This window comes from Thalassophryne amazonica, chromosome 12, assembly GCF_902500255.1.
Source record: "Thalassophryne amazonica chromosome 12, fThaAma1.1, whole genome shotgun sequence".
Lineage (NCBI taxonomy): Eukaryota > Metazoa > Chordata > Actinopteri > Batrachoidiformes > Batrachoididae > Thalassophryne > Thalassophryne amazonica.
The window spans coordinates 23,681,656-23,698,742 of NC_047114.1; the positions used below are offsets into that span (position 1 = coordinate 23,681,656).

Consider the following 17,087-nt stretch of genomic DNA (forward strand, 5'->3'; position numbering starts at 1 on the left):
ATATATGTTTCCTCTCCGTCAAAATTATGGCAAGAAATTACCTCAATTAGATCAGCTTTAAATTGCCTTCTAACTAGAGATGCAGAGAGGAAAAAAAGATTTACCAAGCAGAGGTTCTATGAGCATGGAGATATATGGCCAATATATCTTTGATTTTAAAGAAAGGAAAATGTCTGGAATTGTGTGCCTCTTATAGGCCTATATCTCTATTAAACGTGGATAGGAAATTACTTTCTAAAGTTTTGGCCTCTCGTTTAGAGACTGTACTGCCAATGTTAATAAAAGAGGACCAAACTGGTTTTATAAAAGGTCGTTGCTCTATTGCTAATGTCAGATGTCTGCTCAATGTGATTGAAGCTTTTAAAAGAAAATCTATTCCTGGTTTGGTGCTTTCTCTCGATGCAGAGAAGGCATTCGACCGAACTGAGTGGTCTTTTTTATTTTATACTTTAAATCGGTTTAATTTGGGTACAAATTTTATTAATTGGGTTAAGGTAATGTACAGCGGGTCACAAGCAGCAGTCTTAACAAATGGGTTTCGGTCTGAGTACTTCTCTACTGGGAGAGGAGTAAAGCAGGGCTGCCCTTTATCGCCACTTCTTTTTGCCCTGGCTATAGAGCCACTGGCTGAAGCGATAAGGATGTCACCTACAATTCATAGTTTAAATATTGGACAGTTATGTCATAAGATAACTCTGTATGCGGATGACATCTTGATTATTCTCACTAACCCTGAAACTTCTGTAGCAGCTCTTGTCAACCTGATGGACTCAGTTGTTTTTCGGGATATAAAGTTAATGTGGCAAAGTCTGAGGCTATACCTCTTGGGACACTTTCATCAATACCAAACATTATAGGCTTATCTGCCTTTCCATTTAAATGGTCACCAGATGGGTTTGTTTATTTGGACATCTTTATTACTCCCTCCTTTGATAATTTATATAAAGCCAATTTTGAACCGTTATTTGATCAAATTAAGCAGGAACTAGAATGTTGGAGCTCACTGCCTATTTCTTGGCTAGGGTGAATAGCCTTGGTTAAAATGAATGTGTTGCCAAGACTGCTATATCCTATTCAAATGACTCCTGTAATATTTTCTAAAAGGGTGTTAAAAGATGTAAATGGTTGTCTCAGTTCATTTATTTGGAACAAGCGTAGACCCAGGCTTAAAATGGCGGTTTTACACTTACCAAGTTCTAAGGGCGGCTTGGATATGCCTAATATTAAATTATACCAACTTAGTGCCCATTTAAGGTTTATTAAGGATTGGGTCAGTAATAACAAAACCTCTGTTTGGATGGATGTTGAGACGGCATTGTCTGGCTGCAAATTAAGAGATCTGTTGTTTTTTAAAAATCTAAAAGAAATTCAAATATACTGTACAAATCCTATTACACTGATCACCCTAAAGGCATGGAATATTGTGCGCTGTCTTGAGGGTCATTCTAAATTAACATCTATGTTCACCCCGACCGAACCTTTCTATAGCACCTTCAACTGCACCACAGACTAAAACAGTTAAATGTGGTCTATTAAACATTAGGTCTCTCTCTTCTAAGTCCCTGTTGGTAAATTATATAATAATTGATCAACATATTGATTTATTCTGCCTTACAGAAACGTGGTTACAGCAGGATGAATATGTTAGTTTAAATGAGTCAACACCCCCAAGTCACACTAACTGTCAGAATGCTCGTAGCACGGGCCGGGGCGGAGGATTAGCAGCAATCTTCCATTCCAGCTTATTAATTAATCAAAAACCCAGACAGAGCTTTAATTCATTTGAAAGCTTGACTCTTAGTCTTGTTCATCCAAATTGGAAGTCCCAAAAACCAGTTTTATTTGTTATTATCTATCGTCCACCTGGTCGTTACTGTGAGTTTCTCTGTGAATTTTCAGACCTTTTGTCTGACTTAGTGCTTAGCTCAGATAAGATAATTATAGTGGGCGATTTTAACATCCACACAGATGCTGAGAATGACAGCCTCAACACTGCATTTAATATATTATTAGACTCTATTGGCTTTGCTCAAAAAGTAAATGAGTCCACCCACCACTTTAATCATATCTTAGATCTTGTTCTAACTTATGGTATGGAAATAGAAGACTTAACAGTATTCCCTGAAAACTCCCTTCTGTCTGATCATTTCTTAACATTTACATTTACTCTGATGGACTACCCAGCAGTGGGGAATAAGTTTCATTACACTAGAAGTCTTTCAGAAAGCGCTGTAACTAGGTTTAAGGATATGATTCCTTCTTTATGTTCTCTAATGCCATATACCAACACAGTGCAGAGTAGCTACCTAAACTCTGTAAGTGAGATAGAGTATCTCGTCAATAGTTTTACATCCTCATTGAAGACAACTTTGGATGCTGTAGCTCCTCTAAAAAAGAGAGCTTTAAATCAGAAGTGCCTGACTCCGTGGTATAACTCACAAACTCGTAGCTTCAAGCAGATAACCCGTAAGTTGGAGAGGAAATGGCGTCTCACTAATTTAGAAGATCTTCACTTAGCCTGGAAAAAGAGTCTGTTGCTCTATAAAAAAGCCCTCCGTAAAGCTAGGACATCTTTCTACTCATCACTAATTGAAGAAAATAAGAACAACCCCAGGTTTCTTTTCAGCACTGTAGCCAGGCTGACAAAGAGTCAGAGCTCTATTGAGCTGAGTATTCCATTAACTTTAACTAGTAATGACTTCATGACTTTCTTTGCTAACAAAATTTTAACTATTAGAGAAAAAATTACTCATAATCATCCCAAAGGTGTATCGTTATCTTTGGCTGCTTTCAGTGATGCCGGTATTTGGTTAGACTCTTTCTCTCCGATTGTTCTGTCTGAGTTATTTTCATTAGTTACTTCATCCAAACCATCAACATGTTTATTAGACCCCATTCCTACCAGGCAGCTCAAGGAAGCCCTACCATTATTTAACGCTTCGATCTTAAATATGATCAATCTATCTTTATTAGTTGGCTATGTACCACAGGCTTTTAAGGTGGCAGTAATTAAACCATTACTTAAAAAGCCATCACTTGACCCAGCTATATTAGCTAATTATAGGCCAATCTCCAACCTTCCTTTTCTCTCAAAAATTCTTGAAAGGGTAGTTGTAAAACAGCTAACTGATCATCTGCAGAGGAATGGTCTATTTGAAGAGTTTCAGTCAGGTTTTAGAATTCATCATAGTACAGAAACAGCATTAGTGAAGGTTACAAATGATCTTCTTATGGCCTCGGACAGTGGACTCATCTCTGTGCTTGTTCTGTTAGACCTCAGTGCTGCTTTTGATACTGTTGACCATAAAATTTTATTACAGAGATTAGAGCATGCCATAGGTATTAAAGGCACTGCGCTGCGGTGGTTTGAATCATATTTGTCTAATAGATTACAATTTGTTCTGTAAATGGGGAATCTTCTTCACAGACTAAAGTTAATTATGGAGTTCCACAAGGTTCTGTGCTAGGACCAATTTTATTCACTTTATACATGCTTCCCTTAGGCAGTATTATTAGACGGTATTGCTTAAATTTTCATTGTTACGCAGATGATACCCAGCTTTATCTATCCATGAAGCCAGAGGACACACACCAATTAGCTAAACTGCAGGATTGTCTTACAGACATAAAGACATGGATGACCTCTAATTTCCTGCTTTTAAACTCAGATAAAACTGAAGTTATTGTACTTGGCCCCACAAATCTTAGAAACATGGTGTCTAACCATGGATGGCATTACCCTGACCTCTAGTAATACTGTGAGAAATCTTGGAGTCATTTTTGATCAGGATATGTCATTCAAAGTACATATTAACCAAATATGTAGGACTGCTTTTTTGCATTTACGCAATATCTCTAAAATCAGAAAGGTCTTGTCTCAGAGTGATGCTGAAAAACTAATTCATGCATTTATTTCCTCTAGGCTGGACTATTGTAATTCATTATTATCAGGTTGTCCTAAAAGTTCCCTAAAAAGCCTTCAGTTAATTCAAAATGCTGCAGCTAGAGTACTGACGGGGACTAGAAGGAGAGAGCATATCTCACCCATATTGGCCTCTCTTCATTGGCTTCCTGTTAATTCTAGAATAGAATTTAAAATTCTTCTTCTTACTTATAAGGTTTTGAATAATCAGGTCCCATCTTATCTTAGGGACCTCGTAGTACCATATCACCCCAATAGAGCGCTTCGCTCTCAGACTGCAGGCTTACTTGTAGTTCCTAGGGTTTGTAAGAGTAGAATGGGAGGCAGAGCTGTGGAACCAGCTCCCAATTCAGATCAGGGAGACAGACACCCTCTCTACTTTTAAGATTAGGCTTAAAACTTTCCTTTTTCCTAAAGCTTATAGTTAGGGCTGGATCAGGTGACCCTGAACCATCCCTTAGTTATGCTGCTATAGAAGTAGACTGCTGGGGGGTTCCCATGATGCACTGTTTCTTTCTCTTTTTGCTCTGTATGCACCACTCTGCATTTAATCATTAATAATCGATCTCTGCTCCCCTCCACAGCATGTCTTTTTCCTGGTTCTCTCCCTCAGCCCCAACCAGTCCCAGCAGAAGACTGCCCCTCCCTGAGCCTGGTTCTGCTGGAGGTTTCTTCCTGTTAAAAGGGAGTTTTTCCTTCCCACTGTAGCCAAGTGCTTGCTCACAGGGGGTCGTTTTGACCGTTGGGGTTTTACATAATTATTGTATGGCCTTGCCTTACAATATAAAGCGCCTTGGGGCAACTGTTTGTTGTGATTTGGCGCTATATAAAAAAATTGATTGATTGATTGATTGACCCCAATAACAAATAATCCTGCATTTCATCCGGGTTCTTCTGATCCTGGTTTTCGTCAGTGGCTACATAAGGATGTCAGGATGCTCAAGGACCTGTTTTCCGATGACAGACTAATGTCGTTTGAACAACTTTCACAACGCCACAAACTGATGAAGCAAGATTTTTTTCGTTTTCTGCAAATAAGACATTATATAACTCATAGTACTACTCTCATCAACCACCCTGAAATATCCCCATTAGAGGATATGCTGTTTAAACAACATCGCAGGAAAGTGTCTCTAAGCTCTCTGTACAGTGTTCTGAACAATTTAACTACTACTGATACGCAGGGAGTGAGGGGTGTGTGGGAAAAGGAGTTGTCTTTAACCATTGATGACGAGACATGGGATAGTATCTGGTCTTGTACAAAAAATATTTAAATTTGTACACGAACTAAAGCAATACAGTTAAAAATTATTCAAAGACTTCATATATCCCCGCACCGCAGACACCTCTTTGACCGCACCCTTTCTCCTCTCTCTCAAGTGCAAAACTGAAGTAGGAACCTTAACTCATTGTTTATGGACTTGTCATGAACTTCAAAGATACTGGGTCAAAACTGTAAGGGAGATTGAGAAAATATTACTATTGGATTTAGAAGTAAACCCTGTATCTTTACTCCTGGGCCTCCCAAGTAAATGTGTAAAAACAGCTGCTGGTAAAAGACTTTACAATACGCTAACTTTTGCTGCAAGAAAAAAATATTCTTTTGAACTGGGTCAGTGACCGGATCCCATCTATTAGTGGCTGGCGAAAAATTGTTTTTGAGCTAATTCCTTTAGAATATCTCACAAGCATCATTCATGACACTGGGCATCAGTTTAACAAAGTATGGTGCCCATTTTTAGATTATATTGGGCCAGATCTGTCCTCCACTCTGTTAAAAGGTCTCCTATAAATGACACTTCAATTGTATAGAGATGCACCAATGTAGTAACTACCGATTCAAATTTTGGATATGGAGTTTGAGAAATGTATTATTACTTTTTTTTGGATTCTAAAATTATTAAATAAGTGTGACATTTTGTCATTCATTAATTTATCTTTTATCTTTAAATTATTGTAAGGTTGGGTGGATTCTGACCTCGGTGCATCCCTTTTTAATCCCACCACTACTACTACTTCTTACTTTTATTTCCTCGTTGGATTATCTTTCCAATTGACCAAGCTGTCGTCTGTTTTGCTGTGTCCTTTTGTTCACTTTTGTTTGTAAAGTTAAAGTTAAATTGCAAATAAAAATAATAATAAAAAAACATGAATCTCTAATAATTATCTGTTAAACTTGACTGTTAAGCCACACAATCAGTTCATCAGTAAAGAAACAGCTATACCTTTTCAACAGCATTTGTATTAACAGTGATGAAAAGTGGGCCATGGGGGGAAAAACCCCCCCCCCCAAAAAAACCCCTGAAATATCTGACAAGGGCCCCAGAAAAAAAAAATTGAAATCTCAGATTGATTCTGGTGCAATTTTAGGTCTATTTACCCCCCAACAAAAAAGTAAATAAATAACTCTCCCAAAAAAATTAATTTTTTGTTGGGTCAGGTCAAGTTTTCCACCCCAGTATTTTCACACAACTTGAATTATGCTACCAGCCAAAACAACATACACTGTGGCTCAGAAAAGTACACAGTGAGGGAAATGACAATTCATAAAACTCGAAAATAATAATTTTCAGTATCAATTCAAATGGAACAATAGGAGTATTTATGGTACATTAATGCATCAACTTGTTCAACCTTCACTCACATTAATGCATCAAGTTGTAAATCTTGACTCACTTCTGAGTTTTCCTAGTTTTGGCAGGAGCTATTGATACTCTGTAGAAAACCTGTAATTAAAATAGTTTTAATTAAAAAAAAAGTTTCTTTAGAAATCTTTGATGTTCATCTGCAAATTAAAACCATAACTTATCTGTTGTTGTGGAGCTAATTTCTTGATTAGCATTATAAGGAACCATGGGCATTTAGACAAATAAAATAACGTGTACATTTTTTAAAGTGTCCCTGCCACGCCATGATGTTTTTACATATTCTTGAAGAATAAAAAAAAAGAAGCTTTTCCCACATGTTGTCTTTGTTTTTTACCATAAAATTACACTGAACAAGGATTTAGACGTTTGCAAGTAAAGGTGTCAAAGCGAGGATCTGTTTACCAACAGGGCAGACACGGACAGCGAAGGCATAGTGAGCGATCATAGCGAAGATTTAAGTGACAGATTGTTTTTGAAGGTGAGGAAGTTTCTAATGAACGAAGCAGCAGTCAAGATAATGAGGGGCTCCAGCTGTATATGCTCGAGCCATACGCGACAAAAAACGAGGATGAAGCGGAGGTCTCAGGGGATGACAAGAACAACAACAAAGGCGCTGTCGAGGAGGATATAAGCCAATTACAAAACACAATAGTTTTTTCACCCACCGCCTTTTCTTATAAATGATCATTTATTCCTGGGTAATAGACAGTTCCACCTGCATTCTGATCAATTTGGACCTGGACTGCGGTGTGTTTGTATGTGTATGAAAATATTATTTCAGCAGCACAGCATGCTTAAATTCAGGAGTTTGTTCTAAAATCACTGAAAATAAAGTTTCTGTACATTCTGTATATATTTAATAATTTATAAATCAGTTTCTTGTGATTGCTAATTCTTCACATTTTATTCAGAGCAAACGATTGCTAATCTTTATCTGAAAAGCTGTAGACCCACATGGAATGGGGGAAAAGATTTCTAAATAAAAGAAATTTTACTTCTATATCTGTTGTCAAACTTTATCAGGCATAATACTGTAGAAGAAAGAATATGCTAAATGGAGACTTTCATGTCTAAAATACACATACAGTACATCTGTAATCATAAATTGTATCACATCTAATCTACTTTGAATGAACAGAAGTCTGAACAAAAAACAGGCTGTTCAGTTTACATGCATATGTACGAGGGCTGTCAAAGTAACGGTCCTTTTTATTTTTTCAAAAACTATATGGATTTCATTCATATGTTTTTACGTCAGACATGCTTGAACCCTCGTGCGCATGCGTGAGTTTTTCCACGCCTGTCGGTGACGTCATTCGCCTGTGAGCACTCCTTGTGGGAGGAGTCGTCCAGCCCCTCGTCGGAATTCCTTTGTCTGAGAAGTTGCTGAGAGACTGGCGCGTTGTTTGATCAAAATTTTTTCTAAACCTGTGAGACACATCGAAGTGGACACGGTTCGAAAAATTAAGCTGGTTTTCAGTGAAAATTTTAACAGCTGATGAGAGATTTTGAGGTGATTCTGTCGCTTTAAGGACTTCCCACAGTACGAGACGTCGCTCAGCGCTCTCAGCCGCCGTCGTCAGCCTGTTCAAGCTGAAAACCTCCACATTTCAGGCTCTATTGATCCAGGACGTCGTGAGAGAACAGAGAAGTTTCAGAAGAAGTCGGTTTCAGCATTTTATCCGGATATTCCACTGTTAAAGGAGATTTTTTTTAATGAAAGACGTGCGGACGGGTCCGCGCATCGGGACGCAGCCGACGCGGTGTGGCGGCACAGGAAAAACACCTCCGTGTTGATAACCATTTGTAAAATCCAGGCGGCTTTTGATGGCTTTCAACAAGTGAGTAACTGAGAAATTGTTTAACAGCTTGGGCATGTTCCAACTTGCCTGTTATGGTTTCCAACGGAGGTGTTTTTCCTGTGGCGGAGCGTCGCGGCGGCTGCGTCCCGACGCGCGGACCCGTCCGCACGTCTTTCATTAAAAAAAATCTCCTTTAACAGTGGAATATCCGGATAAAATGCTGAAACCGACTTCTTCTGAAACTTCTCTGTTCTCTCACGACGTCCTGGATCAATAGAGCCTGAAATGTGGAGGTTTTCAGCTTGAACAGGCTGACGACGGCGGCTGAGAGCGCTGAGCGACGTCTCGCACCGTGGGAAGTCCTTAAAGCGACAGAATCACCTCAAAATCTCTCATCAGCCGTTAAATTTTCACTGAAAACCAGCTTAATTTTTCGAACCGTGTCCACTTCGATGTGTCTCACAGGTTTAGAAAAAATTTTGATCAAACAAAGCGCCAGTCTCTCAGCAACTTCTCAGACAAAGGAATTCCGACGAGGGGCTGGACGACTCCTCCCACAAGGAGTGCTCACAGGCGAATGACGTCACCGACAGGCGTGGAAAAACTCACGCATGCGCACGAGGGTTCAAGCATGTCTGACGTAAAAACATATGAATGAAATCCATATAGTTTTTGAAAAAAATAAAAAGGACCGTTACTTTATTGACAGCCCTCGTATATATGGAAAACATAAAAATGTCAATGTTCTGTTTTTTTCCAGGTGCTCATGTGAACACAGTCAGCAAAGTCTGGTAGATTAATTCCTTTATTCTTGTAGTTATGACTCGCAGACAGAGCTGAACTCTCATCTGCATGACAATGGCGTTAACATTTTTTAGCAGCTGGGAGCTTCACCCCTTAGCTCCACTTAATGTAGGATTACTGGAAGAAATACGCAGCTCCTAACTTTTAATGTCCACAACAAAGTAAATTGTTAGAGCCACATGCAGTCCCTAAAAATATGACTTAATACACTCCCAAACCCAAAACAAAACAACACTCCCCTCCTCCTTTAGAGATTATTGGCGGCTTGCAAACCAACACAGCGCATTACCGCCATCAACTGTTTGGGCGTGGAACTGAATGAATGGATTTTGACATATGTTATTTAAAAAAAAAAAAAAAAAGAAGCCTGGAAACATTAACGACATGAGTAAAAACCCAGAATCCAGTAAATTCCGGGGGGGGGGGGGGGGGGGGGGATATCAATGATTACTCATCAAGTCTGACCTTGGGACCAACTCCTTGTTGCATGTAAAATAGGAATGAAACAAGTGATAGCAAAAAAATTTAAACTGCTGTTTTAACCCGCATGTCAGTTTTTTTTTAAAAGAGCTTATTCAACATTAATTCTCTTAAAAAGTTCCTTATAGAGATTGACAGTTTTATGACATTTGAGAGAGTCTAAAAGCTTGATACTGATTATATATTGTTCAAATTCAGCCAGAAGTAAATCTAAATGTGATTGCAATTGCGATCGCCAGCCATGGAACGGTCCACTCATCCTCACTCAGATCCACAGCCAGAGATCATTTTCAAGTTCCACTCGGCCAGAGAATAATGTCCAGGTCCACTTGCTCTCCGATTCTGATCGCGTGCGTGCCCATAATGTCCGATCGCAGCTCTGCCTTCAACTCAAATTCTGTCAGGATTTTGACAAATTAGATAGTCCATTATCTGCTGAAAATAACATCTTCTGAGTTTTTCCAATACAACACATATATCTGCGTGTCCAGGCATGTACATGATCACAGCAGCAGTAAAGCAGCAGCTGTGACACAAACAGCAGCGCCACTGCTTTCAAAGAAAAGCTCGGAAGCTTCATTATCGGACATAACCTCATTCGTTTAACTCGATCTGTCTCTGTCTGAGATGTTTCTGTTTTGCTATTAACTACGTCAGACGAGTGCCGAGAATTGCTGACAGGGATGGGTATCAATAAGATTTTATCGATACCATTATCGATTCCGCTTATCGTTCCGATTACTTATCGATACTTCTTGTGAATTTTTTTTTGTGTACTAAAAGTAGGTTTTACAGGTTTCTATGTCTGCAGGTCAAAGAGCTTTTTCTTATCGTGCACCTGCTCTGTAGAAGGGTCTTCCTGCGACCTTGAGGCAGTCAGAGTCTGTGGACATTTTTAAGTCAAGACTTAAAACCTATTTTTATTCTCTTTCTTACGAATTGTTTTTATTTTTTTATCTGTTTTATTCTTTTACTTCTGTTTTAATTATGCATTTGAATTTTTTTATTTATTTTAATTTTTTTTATGTTGAACTGTTCTGTGTGAGGCGCCTTGAGACGGCTTTTGTTGTGATTTGGCGCTTTATAAGCTGATTAAATTGAAATTGAATTGAAACTGAACAACATTTTATTGAGACAAAGTAAATAAATGTGAAACTGGTTACTGGATCCTTAAACTCTGGACATAAATAGGAATAAACAAAATCAGTAGTTTTTGTCAAAAAGAATTTCTTTTCAGACACTATTGGCATGAATGTCTTTCCATACATCTGAGCTGAGCTCTTGCAGCTGGCTGCACTGCAGGTCAGGATGTAATTCATAAAGAACGCACCACGTCTCATTTTGGGATGAAAAAAACGTTTTAGTCGATTGTAGTTTCTTGTCTGTATTACAACATTTGTAAAGAGGTGTCATTTTATTTAAAGCAGCGATTGATTTTGAAGTTATTAATTCCGACCAGACTTTGTCTCGGCAGAGAGCCGCGCAACGTTTGGAGCTGTGCCAACACAACGGAGGACGATTCTCGTTTCATGACTGCAACAATCAAAGAACCAACAAGCCAGTGGATCGAAGCATTGCTTCATGGGTTCATGCTTCAGAGTGGAGTCGCGCTGCAGAAACGGTTGATTACAGACCTGCTGCAAGGTCTGTACTCAACGTAGAGAAATGATCATTTTCCCGACAAACACCCTCAAAAACAACGGCCGCTCTGAAAGACCAATAAGGGCATCGTTAAGCAAAAAGGGCTATTGATATCGGTGGATTGAATCATTTCTTAACAATACCCGAAAAGAAACCGGTTCTCGATACCCAACCCTGCCAAGTGACACGTTTTCCCGGAAATGCATCTGTTACCTCATTTAGGGAGAGGAATAAAAAAAACCATCAGAAACCACTAATTATGAGCGCATGTGCACAAGGAGACTTACAATCATGAGTACTTTGATGCTGTGTTGCTAACTGAGTATTAAAAAACATGCAACATGTCCTTTCATTGGTATCTAAGTGTAAACATATACATACATACATACATATATGAGGTCTGTTAGAAAAGTATCCGACCTTTTTATTTTTTGCAAAAACCATATGGATTTGAATCACGTGTGATTGCATCAGCCAAGCTTGAACCTTCGTGCGCATGCGTGAGTTTTTCACACCTGTCGGTTGCATCATTCGCCTGTGAGCAGGCTTTGTGTGAGCAGTGGTCCACTCCTCTCATCGGATTTTTATTGCGAATAATGTCTGACGATTTGGAGCTTTGCTGCATCAAAATTTTCCAGAAACTGTGAGAGACCTCCAGGTGGACACCATTCGGAAAATTCAGATGGCTTTCAGCGACGATTTTATGGGGATTACACAGATTAAGGAGTGTTCCAGCCGGTTTAAAGACCGCCCACAGCGTCAGAGCGCGGCGCACTCCGAGCGCCGATCGACAGGCTGACACCCCGCTGAAACAACCAGATCATTTCCAACGTGAAGGCTTTGTTGATCCGGGACGTCGTCTAACTTCCACAAAAAAGGCAGAAGGCGTGGACATCAGCACTTTTTCGGCACGTTCCGCTGTTACAGGAGTTTTTTTCATGGAAAGAGAGGGATACGCCACCGTGCCGCTCATGGCGCGGCACAAAAGCACCTCCGTGTTGGTCTCACACGACGGCTATCAGATGGCTCAGACGGCTTTCGGTTGCCTTTCAGTCGTGTGAATATCCGAGAAATTGTGCATGAGCTGGACATGCCCCAACATGTCCTGTGAGGCTTCATCACAGCATTGCTTTGTGCCATGCGGAAACGTCCCGACACGCGGAATTCCTCGCACGTCTGTCTCAATGTGCCGAAAAAGTGCTGATGTCCACGGTCTTCCGCAATTTCTGTGCTAGTCAGACGACGTCCCGGATCAACACAGCGTCCAGTTTAGAAATGAACGGCACATTCCACTGTTACAGGAGTTTTTGTCATGGAAAGAGGAGCGGAGGAATTCTGCGTGTCGCAGTGGAGCCGCATGGCGCAAAGCAACGCCGTGATGAAGCCTCACAGGAATGTTGGGGCATGTCCAGCTCATGCACAATTTCTCAGATAGTCACACGACTGAAAAGCCACCGAAAGCCGTCTGAATCTTCCGAATGGTTTCCAACATGGAGGTGTTTGTTGTGCGCCATAAGCGGCTCCGTCCCGACTGTGCGAATTCCTCCGCACGTCTTTCATTACAAAATCTCCTGTAACAGTGGAATGTGCCGCAAAGTGTTGATGTCCACATTTTCTGCGATTTCTCTGGTAGTCACACGACGTCCCAGATCAACACAGCTTCACTTTGGAAATGATCTGGTCGTTTCAGCCTGTCGATGGCCGCTCGGAGCGCGGCGCGCCCTCCGCCGGTGTGGGCCGTCTTTAATCCGGTTGTAATGGTCCTTAATTTGTGTGACGCCGATAGAATCTTCACCGAAAGCCATCTGAATTTTCCGAATGGTTTCCACCTGGCTGTCTCACACAGTTTCTGAAAAAAATTTTCATGGAGTAAAGCGGCAGTTGCTCAGCCATTTCCCCTACAATGAAAATCCGACGAGGGGGCTGGACCAGTGCTCACTCAAAGCCTGCCCACAGGCGAATGACGCAACCGACAGGCGTGAAAAAACTCACGCATGCGCATGAAGGTTCAAGCTTGGCTGATGCAAGCGCACATGATTCAAATCCATATAGTTTTTGAAAAAAATAAAAAGGTCCGTTACTTTTCGGACAGACCTCGTGTATATATATATATATTTTTTTTTTTAAGGGTGCAATGATACATGTATATGTATTGAACTATTTCGGTATGGGACGTTCGGTTTGGTACAGGGCTGTGCACGGGTGAGTTCGTGTTGCGTGTGTTTACATTCAGTGTTGCCAACTTGGCAACTTTCTCGCCAAATCTGGTGCCTTTCCAGACCCTCTTGATGACTTATTTTCTTGAAAGCAACTAGCGGCAAATCTAGCTACTTTTTCTGGCATTACTGGAGACTTTTCTGATGTTTGGCGACTGAAAGAGAAAGCCTGTTGTCACCGAGCGGCAGTAGGTCTCCCCCTCCTCTGCTGCCTGCAGCAGCCTGTAAAGCACTGAGCGGAAGGATATCTACAATCCACCTCACTTGACTCGCTCAGCCCACTGACCTCGTTTGCTGCGCTGTGATTAAATTGTCCCCAGACTTTGAGAAGCCCTGGCCTTGAGATGATGATTTTATGATTTGTTTTCTTGTGTGAAAATCCTTCCATTAATGACGATTCTACAGGGTACCACAGTCTCATCTGAACCCTCCATGATATTGCGGGATTTGACCACTTACAGGGACCTCGATTTCAAATATACACAGCATAACTTCACACAGATAAGGATAAATGGTGTACCTTTATGTTTTTGGGTGCAATCACCGAAGCAGTCGCGAAAAAGTTTTTTTTTTGTTTCGGTTCCCAGTGAAGAAAAGGCGAGTTGGTGGGAGACATTGTGTCGGTAAGTGTTAGCTGACACAGCTAAACACAGTAGCTCCGTTCTCTCACCTGCAAAACCACCTCAACACGTTTGTGCTATGGGTCATAAACAAACCGCAACACATGTCCACTTTCCCACCGCATCGTCACTTTTTCTTTGCATTTTCACTTTGTTTGCGTGTAATTTGAAAAGTTTTTCCCCTGGAAATAGAGAGATGCTGTCATATGCGTCATTATTTGACCCCTGTAGCTCCAGCCCCCAAACGAGACTGCATCCCCATTCCTTTGACAGTCGAACATGACAGCATCAAAAGTCTGTGTGCGTGTGTGCTCACTTTCTCACCCAGATCTGCAGCTTTATCCTCTTGTCGTTCCTGTAGATTGTTTTCACCTTGAAGTCGATGCCGACAGTGCTGACAAAAGCTGGCGTGAAAGAGTCATCTGCATAGCGGAAAAGGAAGGAGGTCTTTCCTACGCTGCTGTTTCCGATGATGAGGATTTTAAACATGTAATCGAAGTTCTGGTCTGTGGTCTCTTTCTGTCCATATGTGACATTTACTGAAGCCATCTATGAAGGATGGAAATGACATGTTTAGTTGCAGGGATTGGTTGTAGAAGACATTACTAATGAGGGATTTGTGTCAAAACAATGATCAGATCCCACAGAGATTAGCAGCCCGTGACCCCAGGGTGATTTCATTCAGCCCTGTATGCAAAACACAATGATGCAGCCAAAAACCTGCCAGTAACACAAACAGCCACACGTGTTTTCATTCCATGTGAATGATAAGTAAAAAAAAAAAAAAGGGGGGGTACGGTGGCCCTGAAGTGCAAAACACAACAGCAAATCGCACAGCACAACAGCAAATCGCGCAACAACATTAACCAAAACGGAAAAGGTATAGGTACCTTCGGGCGACACGAATCGTCACCAATTGGATGGTGGTCCGTCCTGTCTTGTGAACCAGAAGGTTTACATGTTTTCAAAATATGAGCACCGCTAGTGAAAACGTATGTGCTCTTAAACTTGAAGGTCGCGTGTGAGTGTCGTCACCGTCTTCTTTTAGCCTGTTCCCACAATCACTGCAGAAGTTTGTTTTTTTCTCGAACTCTTTGCCACAGTTTTGGCAATACATCGCGGCACGTTCATTTGTTTCTGTTCGTCTGGTGCCTGAGTATAGAGGGTTTTCAATCACGTGACCGATTTGTTGCAGGACAGGTGCCGTCTCCATTCTGGATTACAAGGAGGCTGGCGCGTGATAGAAAAATGGAAAGAATGTACGGTTATTACGATGCTTTAAATCCTCGAGGTAAAGCTATTTATCGTGATCGATGTGTAGCTGTTGGTTCAGTGGATCCGTATCTTATACCAGATAGTGAATTTAGTGGTGATGTAACGAACTGGCCGACAGTGTCACACTGCGATATTGTGAACTAGGAAGCGGCCGACCAGGTCAGCCTCGCCGGCCTCCTGCAGAGCATCACAGCGGAGCTCTGAAAGCGGAGGTCGGTCTTGAAGTCCTGAGCGATTTCTCTCACCAGGCGCTAGAAGGGCAGCTTGCGGATCAGCAGCTCGGTGCTAGAGGACCACAATGTAAATAAGCATCCATATTGGAAGTGTTCTTGTGTTATCCTCTGTGGTATTTTTATGTATTCTTATATAGTTTTATTGTCAAAATAAAATTCTGGGAGCAGTGGATTTCTGGTAGCGGCGAATCTCTCTCAGCGCCACGGTGCCGTGAGGCTTCTTCACACCGACGTTAAAGCTTCTGCAATTGTTCGGCAAACGCACGTAGCGTATCACAGCAGCCACCGCGTCGTAATCCAGAATGGCCGCGGGACACAAAATGACGTGACTGATACATCACATGAAAACCCTCTATACTGTCTTCTGGTTCACAGGACAGGACGGACCACTGTCCAATCAGCAACGATTCGTGTTGCCCAAAGGTACCTACCTTTTCCGTTTTGGTTAATGTTGTCGTTTCTCTTTTGCTGTTGTGTTATGTGATTTACTGTTGTGTTTTGCACTTCATGGCCACCATAGAGCACAGCTCCTCCTCTCAAAACAAGATAAGAGGCTCAGCATCAGCTGAAGCACAGCACGCTGCGGCTAGCAGCCAATTAGCACTGACCATATGCTGGCTGCTAAGTGTTTTTTAGGCCTCAGTAACTTAAAGAAAACGTTATTTCACCAAACCTCATAAAGTGTCAACAAACAGCTTTCCCACAGCCTCACCTTGTTAGCGAGCTGCATTAAAAAAAAGAAACACTCATACACCACTTACAGCCCAAATTAAAGACATATATACCATCAAACATGCGGAACAATAAAAAAATGCTCATTTCATCCTTTGATAGCGCATGATCGCACTACATTTATAAATGAGAGCGGGAGCTAGCTAAGCATCACAGCTATATGTCAAATCAAGGTTACAGTTTCTCATTTAACACTACTTTCTTTAACCCAAATCCAAGACACGCTCTCTCCTATTAGTGTCAGACTTCACCGGTGCCTGCGCTAAAAATGAAGACGGAATTTACCGTTAAAACGTATTTTCTCCTCGGCTTGCCTGCAGCACTTAGCCGTGAGCCCAGCGCTTTACACCTGCAGCAGCTCGTCGTGCGCCTGTTGATTGACAGCTCAGGCGTAACTAGCCACAGGCTGAAAGAATGACAGACAGTAACAGCGACCAATTAGGGGGGAGGACTCTATCCCTCACACGGAGTCCCGCCCACTGAATATGTAAGATGCTGCATTGTAATCAGTGGGTGTTTGGATTATGTAGTGCAGCAGATAAGATAATATCACAGAACTGTGCTGAGTGTTTGGTCTGCAAAGTAAAAGTTAAACAGTGTCGACGTCCAGTGGATTCTACGACATGTGACATATGTTACCCCATAACACGTAACTAAGCATGGTACATGGTGCAAACTATTCCTTTTTAAAACCCTATTAACCAATAATTTGCA

General features: G+C 41.2%; 1 pseudogene; it reads right to left on the reverse strand.

The window, feature by feature from the left end:
* Positions 1 to 16,677, reverse strand: part of LOC117521713 — a 51,661-nt pseudogene extending 34,984 nt beyond the window's left edge.
* Positions 16,678 to 17,087: the final 410 nt, after the last annotated feature.